At 34.1% G+C, this 27,931-nt stretch overlaps 1 long non-coding RNA gene across 1 annotated transcript; it reads right to left on the bottom strand.

Annotated features, from left to right (window-relative positions):
- Positions 1 to 373: 373 nt before the first annotated feature.
- Positions 374 to 27,931, bottom strand: LOC121420695. Its single transcript, XR_005970800.1, has 2 exons — positions 27,732 to 27,931; positions 374 to 1,121 (listed from the first exon to the last, which is right to left on the bottom strand). It is a non-coding gene; the product is annotated as an uncharacterized LOC121420695 (long non-coding RNA).

Raw genomic sequence — 27,931 nt, 5'->3', positions numbered from 1 at the left:
GAGTAATCCTTTAAACTATTAATCATATACAGTGCACTGACAACATGATGCAAGATGCAGAAAGTTTGTCAACATACCTCAAACATTGAGAAACTAACATTTATGAGGTTGATACTGTTTGTCACTTTTCATAAAGGAGGTATTATTCCTTACTTATATCTGCCTCCAGATATTTGCATGTTCTTGAACTATCTTTATCCGACCCTCTGTAGAACTATAAGCTTTGATTGACATCAAGTATCCAAGTCTATAGACACATAATTGATGGGATACCTATGAATTACTTTCAGTGACAGCCCGAGGGTGCTCCAAAATAAAAGTGCGGATGATACTCTTCAAGAGCGCATAGACTGGGAACTTTTTTTTCCTTTCAGGAGTACATGAATGTGCTGAATCCCCTGCGATAGGAACAGGTGTGTACGGTAATGCCTCCCAAGTGGTGGGATCAAACCAGGTGGGATAATACCACGGGGTATAAAGGGATCACTCTATGGGGTAATGTGACTGAGAATATGGGTGCAGAGGAGGAGGGCGGGGCAGGGTAGCATTCAGAGTCAACATCTGAGATCCAAATTTCCTACAGGATTTTCTCAAGATCATGATATAGATTACCTATCATACTAGTAACATATGATTTCATAATATTTGAAAGACAACATAATGAAGAAGCTATTTATAGGGTGGGACAACTAAAAATCTTGAACTTCAAACTTCTCTCACAACTCCTATATTCCCCAAGGGAAAGGGGGTGGGGCTCTCAAAGGTGGGTTCTGTTGGGTGTTTAAAGCTGAAGTTACAAACCATTAAGAGAGAACTCATTACATTCTAATTATCGATAAATTACCCTTTTAAAAACCTTTGTGATGAAATGAGCAAAAAATAAACAAGCAATACACAGAAATTTTGTTTCTGGACCATCAGTTAAAATAAAAATAATTGAGAACAAAGAGGCAAAATTTGATGTTCTGATCGTCTTTCTCCCTCTTTCTCTGTCTGTCTTTACTGCAATTATTTTTCTGATTAATAATATGCCTACCTTATTCTTGGTCTGTGGAGGGGCATGTAGAGGTTTGATCATAGGAAGCATAGTACGATAGGGGTCCCTCCTCTCAGAACCAGACCTACAGACAGCAAAAACATTGAAGAAAATATATTAACAACAAATCAGCGATGACATTAAAATAACATTAGTGTTAAACCTGAAACAACAATGACAAAGGGAATAATAACAATCAACAACAATGATAATACTCTAAAAAATATATTTAAATTTGAAATAAGATTTTTTAAAAAGGATCGGTCGAAATAACCAATGTCTAAAAAAAAATATGTACCCCCACCGACAAAAATGGAAATCAACCGTAGATTATCTACCAGAATACTAATTACTATGACCAAACATTTTTTTAGAGTGTAACTTATCACAGACACTTAAGGGCATTGTTTTATCGATTTAACTTCTAAAAATCAGAGCTGTAAGTCCTGCAGGGCCACAGCTTACAAAGAGTTACGATTGATCTGATCAAGCACAACTATGTAAAGCCAGCAACGTCAACATCTAAAATGCACGTTATTTCAAAATATTTTCTAGATGTGACGTATAATTATACATGTACATTCATTGCTTCCTTGAAAATTCAGTGTGCTTCTCTTTGTTTTACAAAGGACATTCTTCATATTTCCTGGAGAAAAAATTATGACAATGTTGGATTTCCTTATAGTTTAAGAATTGTAACATTGCATCTCAAAATCATTATTCAATCACTTTAAGAAAGTGTAAATGTACAAATGCCTGAACATACCATCCCAATTTCATTATACTAAAGAGTCCCCAGCAAAAAATAATAAATTATGAATTTTTAGTCTCAGATATCTTGAAAGTCTCTCTCACACATCTGATTTAAACATCTGAAAGTAATTTTATTTGTGTAGGGGATACATTATCAGGTGCATCATTTCATACCCCCTTCCATATAGAAAAAATATTCTTCATGTTCCAAAATAAAATGGAATTCATTACATGTATATCCGAGAGCTGCTTGCATATAAAACCAATTAAAAACTTAAAAAATATATAACCATGAATTTTAAACTCCCTTGTACTTCGATGGATTTTTATAAACTATTAAACCAACACCAAAATATTGATCTTTCATATATTTTTTCATTTAGTATTTCTTTTGATGAAATGAAAACCAACTTACTACCAAAGTTAACTTCCATTTGAAATTCATATTGCTTTCCTCAACAAAGAGTTTGTGCAGTGCACAGACATAAGTACTAGCATTCTGCCCCATGGATTGATATAGCAAAACCCATCTTAGCAATACTTAAAGGTACTGTTTAACTTTGTGAGCAGCCGATTTTAAAAATTCTCAAACCAAGATGAAACATGTGTACAAATGCATATATCAGAACTAATAAACCCTGAAAACAACCATTATTGAGAATAAAAAGCTAATACAACTTGCAAGGCAAACCCCAATTTTGTAAATAGGCGTCTTATAGACACCTAAATAGTACACATAAGTGCATAGGATGAAATTAAGATGGTGTTTCCGGTCACTTTATATTTCAAATTTTGAAGCACTAAATAATCATTTTCGAACGCAATTTTTTCTGGGCTTCATTTTTTGGAACATATCACAGACACAGGTGACAAGTGTGACCTTCTAGCTCAGATATTTTTAAAGTCAAACCAATGTTAACCAATCACTTTAAGAGTGGAATTTACTTACCTATTTTTCACCTCTATTACTGATCTATCTTTACATACAATATGAGGTTAAAACCAATATCCTAATCATATCTTTGGGCTATGTATTGGAATTCTAAAGAACACCACTTAAGGTCCAACAGATGACGTTAAGGTATTTAAAAATGAATATCCATTCTTTTTTTTTTTTTTATTTATTCATTTTCCAACACATGGGCTGGATAGCCCTTTTCAGCCTAGCGGCTGTTCTTAATTATAAAAGAAACCTTTTATAATGAATGTAGGAACAAGTATTATTCAAGTAATTGTATATTAACTTCTTAATTACAAGAGCAACAGATCTAATGTCTACACATAGAATGCTACTATTAATACAATAGGAAAATTATGGTAGTTGTTTTAGAGTTTAAACAACCATTCTTTATTGAGTGTAGATGCTGTATGCATAAAGCTATGTAACAGACCATAATGTTTGCTATGACAGTAATATGCAAATGTAGTCTTATCATCCTGACCAAAATTATACACAAGTTACACTTTATTGAGTTTATTCATAATGTATGTGAAAGCATCATGGTCGAGTGGTTCAGACAAGCCCTTTAAATCAGAGGGTCATTGGTTTGAATCCCAGCCATGTAGCTACAGTACATGGAGGTGTTTCATGGGTACAGATCTGGAGCTAGCTGCACCAGACAAGTGGGTCAAATTGACTAGATCATTGGTCTACTGGGTAAAACTGAGATGTCATTGTATTTCTACTGTATCCTAGTCAGAAATGACTGTGATTTGGCTAGAAAATAGTGAATTAAAACAACAGTTGCAATTAGCAAATCTAGTCACTTTTTATTGATTTGTTTAAGAGTGCAGACTGTCCCATTTTACAACCATTTCAACTCTATACAAGTCACAGGATCCAGCATTACTATGGAAGCACCTGTATTTACAGGAGCAGATGATAATCTCTTTGAAGTTTGTTTGCTATCTTCATGTAATCCCTTTTGCAAAGTCATTAACATGCTTATGCAGAAATGGCTTCACAATTTGTTATTAGTGCAAGAGATTTTGAAAAGAGCTATTACTTTTACACCAGAATTTTTTAATTGTTAAATGCTTGTCAAACTGTAGTTTTTTTTTAGTGTATTTTTAGAAAATTGTGTATATTAAGGATGATCCACCATTGTGTGTGTATCATGATCTGCGCATATTTTATACTCTATGCGCTAAGGTCACAATAGATGAACAGGCAATTAATCAGCTATAGGATTGAACTGATTTTCTCTTTATCTGCACTCTAACTGCAGATCCAATGTGTTACTTAATTATGAAGCTAATAAATTGTTATTATTCCATGGACCATTTTTTTAAATACCTCTTCAATCTCAAAATACTTTACTCTGCAGTGCTGCAAAGTATGACAAAAATGACCCTAAGGTTGAATAAATGGAAGAGTGGTTTGGAATTTTTCCTAACAAAGCATTTGGCACGTTTTTGGTGTATAAAAAGCATATTTTGGCTCTAATAAAAGTGCCGATAGTTTGAAAACAAGCACATAAACCCCTATCTTTTAATGTTTGCACCTCTTAGGTATACCTTCCTCCACAACTTTGCAAAGTTTGGTGAAAATGACATGGGTTTTGAATAAAGTGCAGCGTTTATTGTACTTCTCAAGTTTGTTATTGAAATTTCACATTTTTTAGATTGGGTTTTTGTTATCTTTCACAACATCTTTTTGAGAAATTAAAGTGCTGTTAGATTTAAAGGAGCAAACAAATAGCAATATAAATAAATTATCCATCTTAAGGATAAAATTATTTACTTTATTGCAGAATTTAATGAAACTTTCAAGGATTTTGACTGAGGTGTAAACTAACTGTAGTGATCTTGTGAGGTCTAAAAATGCCAAATTCTTTTGAATGCGCAATTCTCAAGACTTTCCTTTTGGGTGAACTTTGAAGCTCTTGTTAATTATTGCATATTTGGAATATTCAGATGCCTAAGTATCTACTGCAAAGTTTGCTGAAAATGACATGGCTTTCACTTTAACTGTGAAATGTCTATCTCTCCCATGGCATGTCTGCCTGCCTGTCTGTGTCTCTTTATCTCTCTCTTTCTCTTTGCACATGCTCTGATGTGACCTTTGCAGCCAAAGTTTTTTACAGTGACAAGCTTCTAATATTTTGGCGAGGAAAGCATTAGTTATTATATCAGCTCAATGAGTGGAAGTTAAGAGCCCTGTAATAATTTAATCACCACCTCTTCTGTAAAAAAATCATGAAATTTCCATTTAGAAATTGTGCATATATGCACTTATACTCTCCTCCTCTCACTTTCTGCTTTGTGACACAACAATCTTGGAAAGCAAAAAGAGCTTTCCTTCCACTTCCAGTTAATGACCCACACGTACATCATTGTAAACATGTATGAAAGAATACATAAGTCATGGGTTTCCATTAAAAAATAAGTTTTCAAAGAAATAATTCAGATTTTCTTACTTTAAGTGGATGTGAATATATTCCAACCGAGTTTAATAATGCAATACTTTCTCAACCTAACACATGTATGAACATATAAAAGACAAAGTGCCTCTAAAGTTTCTTTCAACAAATACACAGTTGGAAAGGGAAAATCTCATCCATGGGATAAGTACCCACTATAAAAAAAAAGTACGGCAAACCACTAAATTTTAGATTATCGGCTTTGTGTCAAAAGGAAACCCCAAACTGATGTGAAAAGCCGATTATAGAGATGGTTTGGAGCTGCTGGCAAATGGTTGCCTGGTTACCAAATGCCAGGGACTATGCTGAAAGAGGAACTTTGTTGGGGTTTCTTTCAAATGACAGAAATTCCTCAAAGATCTAAATCATTCAGAGTTAATTTGGTGTTTATACATATTATTGATTTTGATATTTGTACTTTGAAGGTGGCAAGATACTATCAATTATCAGTATACATGGTAATGGAAAGGTTGTCATGGCAAGAGCACAATCATTTCTAAATAATATTTTTATACACCATGACAGGGTCAATTCAAGATGATTTATCACTCCAATCTGATATAATTCATACAATTGAATAAAATATGAATTAAATTGTATGATTGTGTATGGACCATTAGATGTTCAGCTATATATCATCAATACAATATGTACACTGTACATTTGGTGTTCTGCCTGTACAACATGTATCCCCCAACTATCATATGCACTCTAAAAATAAGCAGTTTTTTATTATTATAATTAAGATTATTATCATCAAAGCTCTATATACATGAAAAATACAGATAGAGGGTGCTGAACAGTATTGTTTTATTTTTACCTAATACGTTGACCAAAAAACATACTCCTTTCTACCCAGCATTGGATGTTTTTTTTAATCAACCACTGCTCAGAGTGTGCGGCCCTACAATTGATTCACAGTTTAAAAATGTCAACATGTTGATAAAAGACTACTATCACATTTGGGAGTCTAGACAGTTTTCTTTTGTCTTTCAAGTTTCAAGTAATGAAATGATGATATTTGATCATGGGTGCCTGTGTCCTAGTCTACCAATAATGTCTCGACTGTACTTCAAAATGCCAATCTAAAGACTTGACTTGACTTCGATTCAAGATGATATTTTTAATTAGATTTCAAGAAACATCTTCTTGAATATGAGAGAATCAGCAATATCTGGGGGTGTTTCACAAAAGTTAAAGGACAAGTCCAGCCCAACAAAAAGTTGATTTAATTAAAAAGAGAAAAAACAAACAAGCACAACACTGAAAATTTCATCAAAATCATTTGTAAAAGTAAGAAAGTTATGACATTTCTAAATTTCACTTAATTTCACAAAACAGATATATGCACAAACTGGTCAGTATGCAAATGAGGGGAATGATGACGGCATATCCTTGAGTTGTGCATATAACTGTTATGTGAAACAAGGCAAAAGCGATTTTGTGTCTCCCCCACTTATGAAAATACCAGAAATATTGTGATTTGCGAGGGCACGCAAGAGAATTATATTGAAACTTCATTGGGAAATGACTGGGATGGAATAAAACTTGTCATAAGAGCCTTGCACGTAAACTTTAATGTTGACCTGAAAATGACATTAGACCTTACCATGTGACCTCCGACTGCAGCATAACATGCAGGTCGCCTATTAAAGTATATCTACCATCCAAGTTTTGTTGAAAAGTGACTTACGGTTGCGGAGTTAGGTGTCACAAGAGTCTTGCATGTGAACTTTAACGTTGACCTCAAAATGACCTTTGACCTAACCATGTGACCTCCGACTGCAGCATAACATGCAGGTCCCCTAAGTCCATCTACCATCCAAGTTTGGTTGAAAAGTGACTTACGGTTGGGGAGATAGGTGTAATGACCTTTGACCTAACCATGTGACCTCCGACTGCAGCATAACATGCAGGTCCCCCAAGTCCATCTACCATCCAAGTTTGGTTGAAAAATGACTTACGGTTGCGGAGTTAGTCGTCATAAGAGAGTCTTGCATGTAAAATTTAACATTGACCTGAAAATGACCTTTGACCTTACCATGTGACCTCAGACTGCAGCATAACATGCAGATCCCCCAAGTCCGGTTGAAAAGCGACTTACGATTGTGGAGTTAATATGTGTCATTAGGTCTGTGACGGACGGACAACGGACGGACGACAGACGACGGACAACATTTGGATCCCTAAGTCTCGCCTTCACCTCTGGTGGGCGAGACAAAAAATGCAACTAGCACATCAATGATGTGGAGCTCATCCGGCATCTCGCAACAAAATTTAACACAATTTTAATTTCAGCCCAGCTGACACTGTAGTGAATTATATTGGTGACATAAATTGAGGATATACTGTAGAATTGAAATTGATGAAGAAATGACATAGAAGCATTTTATGTGATCTATTTATGAATACATTTCATATGAATTAAGTATTAATAATTATCTAGTCAACGTTTCTTAACTCTGTGTAGAACCTTGAAGAACTTAATGTAGCTCTCAGATGGAATAAAAATATTCAAAATCAATCTACAAATAAATAAGTAATTTTTGTGAGTTTTGAAAAATATATGAATAAATTAGCATATTTAATGAGTTTCAAAATTCTATGTTGAAATTTTGTATCACCACCTCGAGCTATCATATAAAGCAAACACAATTAAAATTGATCAACAAATGAAGAAGAAAAAACATTTTTTTGTGATTTATGAATAAATTTTGCATAAATTGGAATAAATAATTTTCCAGACAAAATTTCTAAATTTTGTTTACAAGTTTGGTGAACCTCATGCAGCTCTACCAGATGGAAGAAAAAATATCAAAATCTGTCAACAAATAAAGAAGAGGCATTTTCTGTGATTTCTGAATACATTTTGCATAAATTAGCATAAGTAATTTTCTACTGAAAATTTCAAAATTTTGTGTAGAAGTTTGGTGAACCTCATAAAGTTCTACAAGATGGAAGAAAAAATGTAAAAATCGGTCAACAATTAAAGAAGAAAAAGCATTTTATGTGAACTTTTAAAAATATGAATAAATTAATTTCGCATAAATTAGCATAAAAATTGTTCTAGTCAAAATTTCAACATTCTGTGTAGGGAGATTGGTGAACCACATGAAGCTCTACAGATGGAAAAAAAAAATCAATATCGGTCAACAATTAAAGAAGAAAAAGCATTTATATGTGAATTTTTAAAAATATGCATAAATCAAGTTCGCATAATTTAGCATAAATATTGTTCTGGTCAGAATTTCAAAATTCTGTGTAGAAGTTTGGTGAACATCATAAAGCTCTACCAGATGGAAGAAAAAAAATCAAATTCGCTCAACAAATAAAGAAGAAGCATTTTATGTGAATTTTTAAAAATATGCATACATTAATTTTGCATAAATTAGCATTAAAATTGTTCTGGTCAAAATTTCAAAATTCTGTGTAGAAGCTTGGTGAACCTCATGAAGCTCTACCAGATGGAAGCAAAAAATTCAAAATCGGTCAACAAATAAAGAAGCATTTTTTTGTGAATTTTGAAAAATGCGCATAAATAAGCATATTTATTGAATTTCAAAATTCTGTGTAGAAGTTTTGAATCCCCCTCCTAGTGCTATCATATAAAGCAAACAGAATTGAAATCGGACTTGAAATGGCGAAGAAGTAGCATTTTGAAATTGTGGATGGACGACAGACGACGGACGCCACGCCACGGCATAAGCTCATCTTGCCCTTCGGGCCAAATGAGCTAAAAATTCAAAATATCATAACCTTCTTTCTTTACATCCAATTTTGACGAAATTTTCAGCATTATGCTTCCTGATTTTTCTCTAATGATTCAGATCAACATACTTCTGGGGTGGAATTGACCTTTAAGTGTGATTTTGAGTCATGCTCAAATACTGATGCGCACATGAAATGTCACATGCAACCTTATTAATTAATATGCAGTATCATGCATCCTCTTCGGCATGATTTGAATGCAGTGATGTCTTTTATACCACACAAAACTGGGAAATTAGATGTGACTTTTAGTCACACTTAACTCATTTTGAAACACCCCCTGGGTAAGTTTCTTCTTCCTCTTTGGAATAAGAGTCTTTTTTCAAGATTGATCATATGATTTAATATTGAATGGAAAAATGAGAGAGTGGTCATTGAATTAATCTTAAAATTTCAAAGAGGACTGAAATTTCATGAAAGTCCTCAAGAACCCTTGAATGAATACCCTCCCAGCAATTAGAATACAGACATCCTTCACATGATAAGCATGGCACAACAGAAGCTAAAAATATATGCCATGATCCTAGATTTTTGGAGATTAGACTTTTCATTGAATAAACCTAATCTGTTAAGATGTAAACACTCATCTTATCTGTATAAAGCCCTTTTACAGTAAATAGAAGAAAGATTTAATTCTTATCAGTAGCAATAAATCCTTCCATCTTTGCCCATCAGACAGGAACCTTTTCATGTTTTCGTAATATCCTTACTCATCTTCTCTACTTCACAGTTGAATTGGGGCAGGTTCATAACAATGATTTGAGCCCAAAACACAAACATGAATGTTTCCTTGGCGAGATGTTTCCTTACACCTCCAATTTCAACAATTTGAGGACAGCTCAGAGATAAAAGTACAGTAGCTCTATTTTAGAGGTTTGACTTTAATACAGGCGAAGTGATGGTTTAAGGAAAGTTATTAGAATTCTAATTTTGTTTAAATTTAAGACGTCATTTACGAGCAGCTGCCCCATATGTCATGTAATATAAATTTCAATGTTTCAATAATACATACTGACTAAAATGTTCGTCTTTCAGGATCGGGTGTAAAATAATTTGTCTGTTGATTTACTGAAGGTACAATAAAAACAATAAAAGACATTTTTTTAAAGAAAAATCACATTTCATTGGTTATTCTCATTCACAATACATAGACGCTGCTTGCATATGGTGTCACAAATAAAAAAAATTACAATTCTAAGAACTTTTTAAATCTTTGATGGATTTCCCTGAAACCTTCACCAACATTTTTTATCATTATTTTATTTTTACTGCTACATGTATCTTTACAATAAACTTTTTGTCAGGATGAACTTCCCCTTTATAAAGCCTATAGTTTTGAGAAATTTCCAAATATGTTACTCTTTTGATTAAAAACTGGAATGTGTGTAATGGTGTATTTTCCCTTTAAAAATCACAAATCTATTCTGCACATAAAAAAGGCTCTCAGAATTGGACACAAATGATCAATAGACTATATTGTAGGCCTGATATATACCAATCAAGAATGAGAATGAGAACCACTAGGCAAATCCAGATCTTAATTTGATCTTGAATAGTTCAACTGAATAACAGACTTTATGTAAATGTCATAAATAGCTATATAACAACAAATGAATCATTTAAATGGGCATGTTGCAGACATGCATAAAACGTATTGGACCTTGATAAAGTAATTACTATTTATTGATTCTACAGGTATAGTTCTCTCTAGATTATTTTAAGAAACCGCTTTACAGGTCTGTGCACAATCAAAGATATAGTGTGTACTTTGTGGTATTTATTGGGCAATATTGATATTCCATAAAATCCTTAAATGTGATTGCATGCAAAATAACACGCTATGTGAAAATAGGACCTACAAGGTAAAATATAGGTAGAGGCCTACAATTTCAATGTTTTGCCATCTTATAAGTTGGCCGATTGCGCTAAATCTCAAGATTGAGCAAACTCGGGATGGTGCAGCACCGCCTAATGTTCTCTATGTGTCTTTAACATGACTCATGTCAAAGCAGGGTGTGAATAGCTAAACCTTTCATGCTCTAATAAATGTGATACGACTGCAAATCACGTTCTGTATCATCTGTTGTGCAAATAGACCAAATAAAAAAACCTGTTGGATCAACTCTGTTTTTTTACCTTTATTTGGCAATTGGCCCAGGCAGACGACAAGGTATTTGATCAACTCAAAATGGCAGGTACTATTGTTGTACCTGTTGCCATAGTGATGAGTCATGAGTGTAACTCAAGAAGAACTGTGCATCACAAGTTTTCATTTTCTACTTCTTATTTGAAAATGAAGGTTAGAATTTTGTTGCTGATCACTGTATATACATTCAAAATCAATCAAGGAAAAGCAATTAAAGTAAAACCTTCAAGGCTTTGACGTGAGATACAAATCTAAATGTTTATGCCAATATGCTTGCAAATTCAACACCAAAGCTTACTCTGGCAAATTGCACTACTTAGCAACACATTCTTAATGATTAGTTCTGGTACAAGGTTCGTGATGGTACATTTAGGCCTAATTATTATCAGAGTAACCAATAAAATTATGGTCTTTTGCAACAATAATCAAACATCACAGCAATAAATACCAATATGATTTGTTTGTCCCCCCAAAATATTTCATTTACTTATTATATCTAAAATGAAGTTGATAAATAAATTCCAACATGTACATACATGTATCACACTGCGTGATGAAATGATAATAATTATGACATCCATGCCATTTTTATGAAAACAATACTTTTGATCAATTGAATTCAACTAGGTATTCTATTTTCCTTTCAATAAATATCTTCAGGTGCATCTTCCCAAAATGTTTATTGGGGGAAGATGCACCCTTATTCAACCCATCCTTAACAACTCATGCCCAGTCTAGCGAGGATCAATTACAATAGCCAACCAGTCATCACTATACATCCATTGTCCCCGCCCCCCTTCTATTGTTTGAAGGGGTGCACCAGCAACCCCCTTAGTAGTACCACCAACAATTACCCCCCTCACAAGCGCCAGACTATAAAAGAAACCCAATACCAATCAGCATTCTTCTTCTTCTTTTGTGCCATCTACCCCTTTCTCTTCCTTCAAATGTACCTTCTTTTATCATTTGACTTCCCACTTGTTAACAGTAGAGTAATTTTCAAAGGATATATTGACATCTCTGCTGATTGTGTTGTGTTCCCCACCAAAGGTTTGTTTAAATATTAGCAACAGGGAGATGTGACATGTAATTTTCATATTGATTATTTCTTGGGTGTTGTTGCTATAGAGACACTGGCCAGTGCAAGAGATTCAGTGGGAAAAAAATATCTTTAAAAATGACCCCACCTTAAAGCTCAAGTATTATTTTCTTTAACAGAATAAAATATATCAATTTAATTTTTTTACATTTTAAGTCATTTTTTTACTTGTTAATGACATCAAGCAATTGTACTAGAAAAAAAAAAGAATTCCAAAGTGATTTTAATTGTGATGTAAATTAGGTTCTAAATTTGTTCATGACATTATATATGCCCTTCAGAGTGTTATAAAGTGGGAATAATTGTATCCAATTTAATTTGAATGTAATTCAGATGTATTAAATTGCCATCAAAAGATTCCATTATACGCTACGAATAAATCATGACTTGTGAGATGGTTAGTGTAAATGATGCATTCTCTAACCTAGATATTCTTAAACACTCTATTGTTAAATGTCATCTACATAAACACTGGAACATTCGAACAATGGCTATAGCAAGTAGCAACCAAATTGTTATCCTTTCACTGGAGCAAAGGAGATGACAGGCTGTGCAATTGTGGAATAAATGCATATTTGATATAAATTCACCATTTCAATTTCTATGCATGAGCTCTACTAGAGTTACATGTATAAATAGTTTTTAGAAAACATACATTTTAATGCACGCTTCCAAACATTTCTGATTGAACAATAAAGAAGATTTTGCTTACATAGTTTAATAGCATTAAAAGAAATTGCTTTTTTCTATAAATGTTCATAGTAATATATTTGTATTTTAATAGGAAAGTTTTATCTAAACAATAGCTCATAATCCTAAAGTTCAGATTCCTTACTTTATTAAAGTTCAGAAAGGTTGTGATGCCTAAAATGCAATGAACAAGAATTTGAGTTACTGAAAAACCTGTACATGCTTTAGAAAAATAAACAGTATGGGAGGTATAGGTACATGTACATGTATGCACAGCTTCATTCAAAGTTTATAAATGATGACATTCATATGTCAATGAAACATGCATGTTTGTAAACTAGACTGAATACTGTACATGTATTGTGCTCTTGATAAAGTAACTGATCATGATGTACAAGAAAGATCTCTCTATGAAAGTATAAAATTGACTTCTCTATTTTCATGGGTATTATGAAAGACCCCATAGAGAGCAGAACATGAAGTTGATTCGTACTGCAGTATTCATGACTGTGGCATGCATCAACATAAATATTGTCAAGAATTATGAATGACATACATGAAGTGGTACATGTATTATTCAAATGATGCCTTCATTCATCAGTCTCCAGAGTACATGTATTTACGAGGAAGTTTCTTTGCAATAAATGCATCTGAATCAGAATGGTGGTATTTTTTATATCATAACATCTATTATATTTCAAACATACAATCAGAGATGCCACCCTTCTCAAAAAAATCTTTTACGGGATTTAAAAAAAATATCCCTCTATCAATGTCGGACGGCCTTTCAAAAGGCGGTTACTGTTAAGGATCCTGAACGAAGCATACATTTGTAGGTGCTGCTGCTTCATCTTCAAAAAGCAGCTCTTGCATGATACATAATTAGTCTGCTGGGCAAACCCTTCACTCGAAATAAGGGTCTGAATGTGCAGCCTTGTGTACTGAAGGCTCTCTCGCTCAGGAACAGCAAGTTTTGTATGTGCTAGTCTTTGCGTGGAGGCACACTTGTTGATCAAAGTTCCAATCAGGGTCTGTGCCTGCAGACTAATACATAATTACGGCACATGACCAGAAATTTAAAGGACAATTCCACCCTAACAAAAAGTTGATTTTAATAAAAAGAGAAAAATCCAACAAGCATAACACTGAAAATTTCATCAAAATTGAATGTAAACTAGTTATAACATTTTAAAGTTTCACTTAATTTCACAAAATAGTATCCTGGTTGGTATGCAAATGGAGAGACTAATGACGTCATCCACTCACCATTTCTTTTGTATTTTTTTACATGAAAATATTCATATGTATATTTTTATATATTTTCTCCTCATTGTCAAGTGAAACAATGATTAATTCCTCCCTGAGCATGAGGAATTAGCATTGTTTATACTACATGGTTCAGACAAATTGGCCCTTTTTCTCAAATCTGTAAAAAAGGAAATAATGTAGAATTCAAACAATAAAAAACAAAACAAATATTGAGTGAAGCACATCATTGTCTCATTTGCATGTCACTGAGTTGTGCATATCACTGTTTTGTGAAAAATATTAAGCGAAACTTTTAAATGTCAAAACTTCCTTATTTTACATCCAATTTTGATGAAATTTTCAGCATTATGCCAGTTTGATTTTTCTTTATTGATTCAAAATAATCCACAATTTTCTGGGGTGGACTTGACCTTTAAACAGAAAAGCTATTAATCTGGTAAGATGAGAGGTGATGACTTTTTACCTGTTTGCTAGACAGCATGAATGCTCGTAAACCAGCAACCAGAGGACTGAAGGTATAAAGTCCTCTCCAAGGGACCTGGTAATGGGAATGCACACCTTTAAAGCTAAATGACAGTAATTGCAGTAAAACACTAATTTCCTGAGAAAGTCTGTAAAAACAAGGTTAAGTATTACTATATCATCGTCGATCTAGATCTGGTACAGTTACATGAACTGAACTTTGTGAAATCATGAAATCTAAGCTGAAATATGATCACACTGAAGAATATCGCCAACACAGATAGGCCCACGTAGGACAGTGTATTATTATTGCTGGAATAAAGACCCGACGGAAGTGACCGAATCCGCGCTTATTTTGCTTATTTCTCAGCAATTACACAATTTCTTCCAGAATCCTTTGGCACATATCTTTTATTCACACAAACAGACACTTGAGTGGTCATTATATTAGATTCTGTAAAAAGTCATTTTGATATCCTTACCAGAACTGGAATTTACCTTTAATACCAAAGGGCACTGGAACACTCATTGGGAACTGAAACCAGGTTTAATCTGAAAGTTTGAAACTCCCTCCCTACATGTATATACCTACTGAGTTTTAACAAAACCTTTGGCATGATAGCTCAGTCGGTAGTGAGGCTAAAGCCTTTTTGACCCCTTATCGTAGGAACCTACAAAGTAATCACTGCCAATCAGAGCATCAAAGGAACATTTATGATAAATATCTGATTGCCAAGTACACACAGACACTTGTATATTATTACACAACTAGAAATGTTTCATTAATGATTAATGACACTTGATTTTCAATACATATATGTACAATGCTCTTATCAAACTAAGAACAATGACTTAATAACACCTTCATATTATCATTAATCTATAAGCTTTTCACACCAATGATAGCATTCTGCAGTATCATCCAAGAGTGAGCACCAACTTCCTTGAGGTACCACAAAATAACTTTTTTCTAGATTAAATAAACATGAAAAGATAGTTAACTTAAAAATTACCTTGCTTCATCATGCATCAATGAAAGTAAAATGCTTAAAAAGGGAAACACTCAAAGATATTTTCATAAACCTGCTGCCATATCTCCCAGCTACTTCCTTTCCTTCCTCTATATTCATTGAAATTCACCCACAAGCCTCATTTTTTTTTCAATTCTATTTCACAGAGCAGCATAAAACTCTGATAATTATGGGCCTGCATGATGCCAAAAGGATAACATTTCTTCTTGCCTCACATCAAAAGTTCTTTCAATTTGCTTTATAAGCTGCAAATATCTCCATTAGCTCAGTGAAACTCAAATTAAAGTTCTGTATGAAAAGCTAAATGTAAGTTTGAGTATAGAAATCTAATTTTGATGGGAGTGGTTGGAATCAATCCTACAGTTTATCACAAACCAGAATGCTTCAATAGGAACAACAAAGTTAGAATAATTTAGGCTTGCTTGAAATTGTATTGATTTAATTTCCAATCTTCCATGCTTTTCCTGATGTAGTAAACACAGGAAACATGTGAGACAAACATCAACCCATATTTCAGTAATTTTCTGATCTTCATTTGCCCATTACATTTTCCATGAAAAAAATCATTTGACATATTATTCCTTTATAGTTTTTGTAATTCTGTGTAAGTTTTGTTTAATTCTGTAAAAACATTTCATTTTCTGTTGTTACTGGTGCCAGAGTTTATTAAAGCATTTTTGCAGTTTTTTCCTTTATTAAAGGCATAAATATTGCAAACATTCCAAGTACAGTACTTTGTTTCACATTGGCTCAATGTCTCCTGAATGAGATTGAGTGGAAAGACCACAAAAAGATGGGTCCAGTTTAATGCATAGAACTGTTAATTTCACTTAAATAAAGCCCAGTTTATTAATCACAAAACTCATTGATTTTTCATCTGATTTTGATAAAATATCATTATGGTATGAAATTATATAATATTATTTTTTCCAGATTTAAGAATAAGGAAACTGTTCATTGAAATCCAATAGGTTCAAGTATGACAATTCCTCATACACAGAGACAAATCTCACTTTATTTTACATTACAATGAGGAAAATAACAAAATCTAATAATTCTTTTTATGAAATATGAAAAAGATTGAATGGGTAACATCATCATTTCACTTTACATTCTGACCGGGACGTGCATCAAGTCTTTAAGTGAAATTAAGCCAAACTCTAAAATGTCATAACTTCTTATTTTACCTCCAATTTTGATGTTTTCAGCAAAATGCTAGTTTCAACATTTTTATTTGATCTATTTAAAAAATGTTCTCCTTTAATTCAAATAAAGATTTAGTTAGGGTAAACTTCCCTGAACGGTACAAATTATTACAGGGTTATATACTTGAAGAAACCTAGCGACAAAAGAGTTCCAATTTGCACCAGTGTTCAAGGCATCATTAATTATATCACTGGCCATTCAATAAAGAAAAAATAATTTGCATGCAATTATCAAGTGTATAATTATCCTATAATGAAATAAAATGAATGAAACAGTACTGTATCACCACTGGCAAGATGTTAATACTAATGATACAGGGAATGTCATCATATTTGATGTCTTACTTGGTTCTAAGGATGGTGAAAAGGAGGCGGCTTTGATTCTCAACTGGATCATCCCCAAGGTCCAGATTTGACCGCTTTCCAGACATTGTTTGATTATAATCTGTCTGTACTGACCAAGTCTCATCCTTATGATATGTACATGTATACACTGGGTAGTCTCAATGTGATCAGCAACAGCCTCCTGCCTGACTTCAGATGTCAACTATGAACTGACATAGAGCCATTTCCTCGATTCCAAATGATCCATCGTTTAAATCTTAAATGTGCAATAGCTGATGAAATGTCATGAAATGTAGCAGTAACAGCAGAGCCGTTATATTGTCAATTGTCCAGTAAAAAAGGAGCAATTTCCAACAGATTTTCAATCTCCAGAAACATGACTTGATGGCACAACCTTTCAATTATCCGTACTGATTATGGGAAGAAAACAATTAAGAAATTGCACATCTCCTGTAAAGCTATATACTTCTCAACTGTTGAAGGAAAAACAAAATGGGACTGTTTAACGTACATTAACCAAACACACACCATCACAAAGTTTAATTTCAGGAGCCATAGACAAATGCACGAAACTACAATGAAGTTGTTTCTGATGCAACCATTGCAACTGAAGCAATACACACTCTGACGATGAGCTCCCTCTTGCCACGAAACAAATCCTTGTCTAATCACCAACTCTTGTTAATCTTTTAATTAGAGTGAACAACCACCAATTGTAGAAATAGATAATAAACATGTAAATATAGGGTTCAATCCAAGTATCACAATTGAGACAACACATATCAGAGATGGGAAGATATCATTTACATTGTAAGCTTTTCCGCAAACACTTGTTGTGTGATACCTTGAGACTTCAAACAAATTTTAACACTTTTTGTTTATCATCTGATATCCTTGACAATGGAAAAATATGTTCATGCACACGACATACATTGCACATGGACATGTTCTTTGCTTATCAATGCTGAAGAATTATCATGGTACTTTAATCCTCATTCAAATGATGCGATTGAATGATGTTTGAAAGCAGAAGCAAGTTCATGCAGTAGGGGAAGGCGGGGTAAGTTGAGCATAGGGGCAAGTTGAGCCACCAGCCCCAGGCCAATAATGAATGAGTCAGACATTGTGGTGGTGTCATGTATTGATGACCCATAGCATAACCCCTAACCCCACCATATTGTTTTCAACTTTGAAACAAAAAGTAGTTTTTTAGAGGGAAAAATATGAATTTCAGCCAAAAAAGTAAAAAAAGAGTGTGAAATAGATAAGTGTTTTATAAACACACAAGTCTTTAAATATAATAAAGACATGATAACAACATTATTAGTCCAGGTATGGATCTTCATTCTTGTCATAGTCTTTTATATGATGGATGCATAATAAATGTGTGGATACAAAATTATCGCACTAAGTTCGGACTGGGGTAAGTTGAGCCAAACAGCATGGGGCAAGTTGAGCCATGGTAATTCCTATGGTAATGTATCTTAAGAAACAAACAAACCATAAAAATCGATTGAAATGCTGGCTGAAAGGAGCAAATTTACATGACTGCTCTTTTCCTTTTAAAGGATGTTAGTATTTATAGAGAATTAGCAAGTGAAAAAACTTTAAACAAAAAATTGACATGCTGGTTCTCCCCTCATACACTTTGTACATAGTTTTTGTGGCTCAACTTACCCCAGAAGGTGGCTCAAACTTACCCCATATATGGGGCAAGTTGAGCCATTTGACATCGTTTTTTTCAAAGGTCACGATGACTTTCAGTGTGGGGATAGAAAGTTATATATAGGTGGAAAATATTTCAGAAGAATTAAATTTCAAGGCAAGGTACTTATTTCGACAAGATTATTAATCATATCAATTCTAACATGCAAAAAGCAAAAACTGTCACAACTTACCCCGCCTTCCCCTACATGTAATCACAAATTTTGATTTGTCAAAGAGATTGGTGCTTGCATTTCAGTAGTTTGCTGTGAAAACCCTTCACCCTGGGAAAATGGTTTGAACATACATTACAGCCTAAAGTCCCTGGCAGAGGGTCCCTAGACTTCTTCTTCTGTCCTGTGGTAATGGCAACCAGTCAAAAAAGTGACTATTTTTGGATGAAAAGCTTCTTTCCCTTCATCCTTTTTCTTCCATTTTACATTCTTCTTATTTCCTTCTCATCAGTTTTTTTTTCATTTTTTTTGTTTTCTTTTCTGTTAATCTTTCTTTTTTCTTTCTAGAAAGTTGAATTTGCATTAGTCTTTTATCAAACCCACTTGTTCATCAAAGCTTCAATCAGAGTCTGTGTGACATGCAAGGGAGTATTTCAATGATGGGAGTAAGGTCACTGTTCCACTCTTTGATATACATGGGCTTTTCACAGAAAAATACTAGCCATCAATCAAATAGAGAATCTCATTACAAAAGCCCCTCTAATAGGTCAATTAGGCAGCAAGCACAATTCATGTAACTCATCTTTGTCATTTTGGGGCATGATCATATTTATTTTTTAGAGGCATAATGAGCATTTAAACTTGGTTTCCAGAAATCTAACATTAATGTGAAGGGAGTATTGTATCTGGTTCATATGCCTAATTATTTATGTATGACTTTCATATTCAGCATTCAGAGATGGTCTACAAAGCAAAAATATTGAAGTGAAGTTTCATTCATGGGCATTAATTGAACACTGCCATATGAAACATAATACAATGGTGTAACTCAAATTAGAGTAAACATCAAATCTCATATGAAAGTTTAGTGAGTGTACGTGCGTGTTCTACAGTGCGTATCAAAAAAAGTTTACACTTTGAAAAAGCTCTGGGAATTAAAAAATATACAACTTATGGGTAATTTTTTCACAAATAATCTTAGGTTTGGTTCTCATCTATCCAATGAAAGTAAAAGTTTTGACAGAATGTTACACTTGAGTGAGCACTGTCCATTTTTGTAAAGCTCGCAGAAATCTGTTTGCGCAGAAATGCATGTTTTCACGCAGTGTCAAGGGGAAAGGGCGAAATCAAACTTACCCTGCGATACATTTTTCCTACATTTCCCTTGCACTTTTAGTCAATTAAGATAAAACAGATATATTCAAGCATTTTAAAACAAATTTGCCGCCCAAATTGAAATTTCAACACTTAGTAAGCACAACTTTTACCTTTTTTGTGCCAGCTGGATCTGAGGAAATAACTGAATCTGAACAATACTCTACATCAGACATCTCCAGCACTTTTTCACTAAGTTTTTATTATTTAAAGTGGGTTGACATTTAATTTTTCATTTAATACTTGTTTCTCCACACTTTTCCCAAGCTTGACAATGATTAACAAAATGAAAATCAGGCCTAATTCATTTTATGTAAATCACAGCTCAGTGTAAATCAAATATCGTCTTGATGGCCTTGGTGTGTGGGGAGTGGGGCGGGGCGCAATGCACTCTTCGAAGTGTATTGGGCAAGGAAACAAGTTAAAAGAGGTCAAAGGTATCTTCAAATCAACTTTACTAGCTAAATTCTACGTGTTCTTCATGATAAAGGTTTACTTTTATTCGCATAGCTATTTCAAAGTTCTGCGCAAATCATTTTTCACTAACTTTACAAAAGTAATTGGTGCTCACTCAAGCGGAAATATTTTTTGATAGTAATATCGTCATTTGCTTAAATGGATCTGTACCAATGTTAAAATGTGGAAAAATCTTCAGGATATTACAAATGTATAATTTTACAGGATTTTTTCAAAGTGTAAACTTTTTTTGATACGCACTGTATATGCAGATCTTATATTTCAAATATCAAATTAAGAATACAAGTTTAAATAAGAATCAATGCATCATTAAGAGTGTAATAGCTGTTTGAAGAAAAAAAAAGAAGGAAAAGTATTTGTTTTCCCCACATTCCTCCTCCCACCCCCAAATCCAATAACTGTTCTAGTCAATCAATGTTTATTTTTATTATAATTTGTTCTTTTTTGCTCTGATGCAAAAGTACAAGGAATCAATCATGGATCCTCAGTGGTAGGGCCCACATCATGTACATGTACAGGTACTCACTTAGCAAAAAAGATACATTACCCCTCCCAATTACATGAGAGTTCAGGGTAATCTTGCCCCCAAAATGCTCAAAAGAGCCTTGGAACCTTTTGTAAAGACCCAATAAATCCCCACTCAATGCAGTTTAAAGCTTTAATATCCAACATTGTATCTTGGCAATATGTGAAAAGTAGCCCATGAAAAATAATTTGATTATTAATAACCCTTGAGACAATTACAGATAAGAAAATCTAATTTCTTTCGCAATCTAATAAAATATAGTGTAGCATATCAACAATACATCCATCTAGTGCATAATGATAATGATAATCTAATCTTCAATTGATATTAATGAGCTAATAATTCTGGGTAATTAACCCAATTAATAGGTCATTCGAATAGCTTATTAATAATTAATCATTTCCTCAAAATACATATTAGCTTTCAAAATTCTAAAGGTGATAATTAAATGGTACTTGACAACACCAATATATTTACACTTGCAGCAATCAATTGATGTCATCAGCAAACTAGAGATGCTCGGCGGTTGCATGGCCGAGCACATGTATCCCCCGAACCCACCGCGTCATCCATCATTGCGATATATACAGCTCACCACAGGAATTTGACAAATAAATACAATTGTCATGGCAACAATGACCCTGCTCACATTTTGCCTATGGGTACCAAATTTGATGACAATAATATGACGTAGCAGCGTGACTCTGCAGAACCTAAAGTATTGTCCAGTATCAGCTGTTGGGGAATACAACTTAAGTAATCTGGATATATTTTGTAAACTTAACCCTAAGACCTCCACCAAATATGATAGGCATCTTCGCTTTACCTTCTAATATTGCTTCTGTGTGCCAACTACGACAAACTGGAAAAAAAAGCAGAAGTTACAGGTTTAACCTAAATTTCCACAAAAATATGTTTACCATGGCAACCATGTCTCCACCCACTCCAAAATCATTAGGCGACTTTGCTTTACCATAATGGACCTTCATGAAAAAATTGAAGATAATTAGAGAAGAAATGCAGCTAATAGAGCAGTCACAAGGAAATCTCTGCTATTTCCACAAAAACTCTCATTACCATGGCCACGATGTGTCCGCCCACACTAAAATCAATAGGCGGTTTTGCTTTAAGGACCTTCATGCCACGTTTGAAGATGATAGGCGAAGAAATGCAGCTGGTAAAGCGCTCACAAGGACATCTCTGCTATTTCCACAAAAACTTGTTACCATGGCAACAATGTCTCTGCCCACACCAAAATCCATAGACGGCTTTGCTATACCATAATCAACCTTCATGCCAAATTTGAAGATGATCGGAGAAGAAATGCAGCTGATAGAGCACTCACAAGGAAATCTCTGCGGCGGAGGCGGACGCAGCGCGACAAGGCCAAATCCATAGTATCCCCTGTTCATAAAATTTGATGCATCTACAGGCAGCTATCAAAAACAAATTTAAATTTATCTACAGTATGTATATCTCTTAAAAGGAAAATAACATTTGGACCTTGCATATCTTCAGTTTAAAAAAGAAGAAACCAGACAAAATTTTTCAAAAATTATCTGTGTGTTTGCCAAAACTACAAAATCAAGAGTTCTCGTTGAAAATGAATCTCCTTTTGCATTATCCTCTGGGGAGCAGCCCTGGACAGATCTTATTTTTTTTAAGACTGGCCATTATCTTGTGTATCAACTGTCTCCCATCCACAGAAGCTAATAAGCATTATTTCTCAAATCAATCTTTTTTTTGTTTAATGTTCCCTCTAAATCCTAGAATATTACCTAAATATAATAACAATGCCTCAATCTGCTGAGTGACAAGTACTATAAAATCAATATTCATAGACAGACTGCTGTACCTGTTCCCCCACATATTGAGCTATTGTCACAATAGGTGGTTTCAAACCGCCTCGATCACAAGAATCCCCGTTAAATTACGAGAACTTTATTAGGCTAAAAATACCCATTAATTTATTCCTGCATTCACACCGCCCTGAACCATACCCTTTGGGATAAGTTCCTGAAGTTACGAGCATGCGCAGTATGGTCTGATAAACAGGCAAGGCGCGAGATTCAAAATCACTAGCCCAGCAGCCACCCACAGCTCCCGCGCCCAACGACGCCCAACGACACGCTGGGCTAAAAGTTCCCGTAATTTGCTTTCACATCGCCAAAATACCTGCGACCTTGGAAAAATCCCCGCGAAAGTTCTCGTAATTTCGCCAAGTACCTATTTAGCGGGTATTTTCTTTCAGGGAGATTACGCGTAGTTTGCTTTCACATTACCAAAATACCTGGTATTTTCTGATCGGGGTAAATTTCCCGATCAGAGAATACCTGGAACTGACGAACTTCGAGGCGGTCTGAAACCACCTAATGAAACATTATTTTCTTCTCAGGCATATGGGGATTAAGGTAAAAAAATGGATATGGACTATTTGGGAAGTTGCAAACTCAACCTTTGGAGCTTTGCCACTGATGCCTGTCCATAACAAGAGTTTAAAGCTAAATGAAAGTAGTTGCAGTAAAACACTGATTTTGTGAGAAAGTCTTACACAATTTCTTCCAGACTCCTTTAATTGGCACATATTTTTAATACAAACAGACAATAGGGTGGTTATTATATTGGATTCTGTAAAAAGTCATTTGGAGATCGTTACCACAACTGGAATTTATCTTAAAGTGTGATGTGAAAGTCAGTCAAGGTGGCCAGATGTTGCACTCAATTGATCTCTTAATGAGGTCTGTAGTACATGTATGCACTTCACATTGACACCAAATTGATCTTTGCACCCTCATAATGTGTCAAGTGTCTGCCACCATTTCACACGATTCACGCTCAACTTGATGACACGTCCAGTCCCATGACAAACACAGTTGTTCTCCAAGATATGATTTCAATATCAAACAAATAGCTCCATGATCAAACTAAAACCCAGTGAGATCATTAGCAAACTCATTCTCTCTGACAAAGGGAGACAAAAAAGTGGCACTTTCTCATATCTTACATAAAATCGTGGCATCCACAACAAAATCCACATGAAATTTTCAGCATTATCCTCATTTGAATTTTTTCCACTTTACATTCAAATCAACATTTTTCTGGGGAGGACTTGACCTTTAAATTAATGATTTTCAGTTTATAAAAAGTATGATGTACAATGTAGCTTGCATATTACATAGATTTGCAATGTGGTCATTTTAAAGGACAAGTCCACCCCAACAAGCACAACACTGAAAATTTCATCAATATCAGATGTAAAATAAGAAAGTTATGTAACAGTGGTGCATTTTGGCCCATTCCAAGTTTGATTTGTCTATCATGGCATACTAACCCCCATTTTTACATCCAGGATCTGAGCAGGGACAGTTCCCTAATCATATCTAGGCTCATCAAATCATAAACTTGGGCATGTTCAGAAGGGCAAGAAACATAAAATCAGTGCACCAACTGGGAAAGAAAATGTGAATGATGGATCGATGGGTAAAATAAGCTGATAAATGAAGATGGAGGTGACTTGTGTGTAGAAGGTCCCTCTCAAAAAAGAAAAAGTTGTATTTTGTGCTAGTCTTGTGGGTCTGTGCCTGCAAACTAGGTATGATCCAGTCTGAAGCTTGTTCCAGGGTTTCAAGATAAACGCTAAACAAATATTACATGTACTTCAAGTTCAAAGCAAACTACTCCAATGTATTGAGCTTTAGACCTGAATGTAAACATGTTTCAACAGGATTTACTGATTCTGAAGTTCAACTGCATGGGCACTTGTATAAAAAAAATATGTAGTATCAACTTAAGTACTTATTATTCTCATGATGTCCAAAATTATCTTTTGATAGTCTTTCAATGAACTTTCTTATTAGTCTTTCCATGATCTTTCGGCAGTCTCTCAAGATTTTTGTGAAGATCACTGTAAGCAAGACTGACGAGAGATCATTGAAAAATCATTCAAAGATCATGGAAAGTCCAGATGTGGAAAGAATTCTAAAAGATCACTTGTTGCATAAAAGATCTCTGAAAGACCACTGAAAGATCTCTACAGGACTAGTCTAAGACCAGATATACAAGAAATATCCATCAGTCTTTCAGAGTTCTTTCATTGATCTTGGAGACCACGACCTTGCCAATTTTTGGTCTTTGAAAGGTCCTTCAAGGTCTCCCTAGAGCTGTGGAATGGGGGCCATGTACATCCAGATATTGGAATTTCACTTTAAATGAGAAAATTACCTTCTGATTTCCCTCAATGCTCAAAATATGCTACATGTACATACAAATTAGTTTGAGGTATCTTTTAAAAAAGTTCATCTTTCAATAATTCTCAGTCATTCAACCTATTCAATGGGGGGGGGGGTAAGGTGTAGCTTTACCTTTTGCACCAAATACAAGGGGATATCATGGAAAAAATTCCTTATCATGGTGACTTTTAATATGATTTACCATTAACATCAGTTATTTTGCCACTTTAAATGTCTCATTCCTTTCTCTCTCTCTCTCTCTCTCTCGCTCCATTTCTATCTTTCTTTTTCTTTTAACCTCCCTTCAGTGCCAGTGCCTTTTTGATTATTGCACACAAAACAAAACTTCTGCCTCTCTTGCATCTTTTATGCATAACTTTTTTTATTTTTTCCATCTTCCATTTTTTTCCCCTCCTTGATGGATCACATTTTCCCATTATTTCTCTAAATTCCAAGGGAAGACAAGACTTTAAAAGCATTTTGATTTTGAGGACGGATCACTCCTCTCAAAAATCTTGGGAGACATCTACCCCACACAGCCAAACTCTGACCCAGATGTCATCAGCTATCAAAAACAACAAATTTTGTTTCAATACAACTGGCATGTGTTATACATCATGACCCATGTTACAGGTGAAGTTGTATTCAAGAGATCGCAATTTGTTGAATCAATTGTATCATTTCATACTGCATATCAAATCAAACTACTGTAAAGTACAATTACTATGTGCATGTATTGCATTATGAAATTCTTCAAGCTCCTTAAAATTATTTTTACTCACACACTTCATACATACATGTACTGTTGAAAAAAAAAACCTGTAGCCTGTATCAAACCATTACAATTTACAGACAGAATGAGGAGTCATACATGTATGGAATTGATCTATATCAAGCAATATAATACTCCAGATAAAGAACTTTATTGCAATGATGTACCAGTTAAGTGATTCATAAACTGAACTTGCGATATTAATTATTTTCAAATAAATAGCTATAGGGAACAATGTACAACTATAAAAGTGGTACAACTTAATTCACTGTTAAATGTACATTATATGTAGGCACTATGTTATTGTAAAACCCATTCAAATTGTGAGGGTCATGGTGTTATCAACTAGTAATTCAATAACCTACAAGAAAAAAAAACATTTGTGTACAAAAAAAAAAATGATTTTGAAATCATTTTCAATTCATATATTCATATATTCACAGAACCATGTTGATCCTCTAATGCAACATGTTTTCTAAAATTGATAATTTTGTAGGATATCAACCAAGAGATGGAAACTGAAGATTTTAGCTTAAAGGGATGGTCCGGGCTGAAAATATTCATATCCCAATACATAGAGTAGAATTCACTGAGCAAAATGCCGAAAATCTCATCAAAATCGGATAACAAATAATGAAGTTATTGAAGTTTAAAGTTTAGCAATATTTTGTGAAAACAACCGTCATGAATATTCATTAGGTGGGCTGATGATGTCACATCTCCACTTTCTTACATTATTACATAAAATCATAATTTTTTTCATTATTTCATGCTTGTGTGAAAAATATGTCTCCCTTATAATGAAATAAGTTGCAGCAATAAGTATCTAATGCACTAAATCAGCTGTCAATCCAATTTTTCTAGTTCTTGAAGGAAAAAATTGAATAAACCTAATTTCATATAATAAAATGCAAAAGAACAAGTGGAGATGTGACATCATCAGCCCACCTAATGAATATTCATGACGACTGTTTTCACAAGATATTGCTTAACTTCAAAATTCAATAACTGTTATTTGTAATTCGATTTTGATGAAATTTTTGGCATTTTGCTCAGTGAATTCTTCTCTATTTATTAAGCTACACTTCCTTTCAGCCCGGACCATCCCTTTAAGTCTCAAGTTACTTGTAAAAAAAAAAGGGACAAGGGGGTATCTATCATCTCAATGTTCAATGTTAATTTTTCTTAAAATCATTGTACAAAAAATATATATGGATTATATAGGTCTAGGTCTAAACCTCTTTAGTCTAGGGCAAGCATGGGAATATGATATTACAAATGATATTGAGGTGTCCAAGGCAAAATCACAAACCAGAAATGAAGGTGAAATGTAATTTCAAATAATCAGTAAAAGATGGAAATGACATGAAATAAATTATTTTGAAATCTTGTTAACATAAAAACCAACCAAAAACAAAGCAAAAATGAGGTAGATCTGAAATCGTTAAACCTAACAATAGCCTACTTACTCTTTGCCCCCAAACAGATGGTGATGATGGTAGCTGCTCATAATGTATCCTTTCTCCTAATCCATGATCACCTCCAAGTTGGCAATTAATTATTTGCAAGGTATCCTGATCATGGCATTGTTACTATGTTAGCTTGAAAAGTTGTATTTAATCACGATGCAAATAGTATCAAATTGTACTGTCACTAAATTTGTAACTTA

This window comes from Lytechinus variegatus, chromosome 1 (genome assembly GCF_018143015.1).
Source record: "Lytechinus variegatus isolate NC3 chromosome 1, Lvar_3.0, whole genome shotgun sequence".
NCBI lineage: Eukaryota > Metazoa > Echinodermata > Echinoidea > Temnopleuroida > Toxopneustidae > Lytechinus > Lytechinus variegatus.
This window is presented reverse-complemented; position numbering and strand designations above follow the sequence as displayed.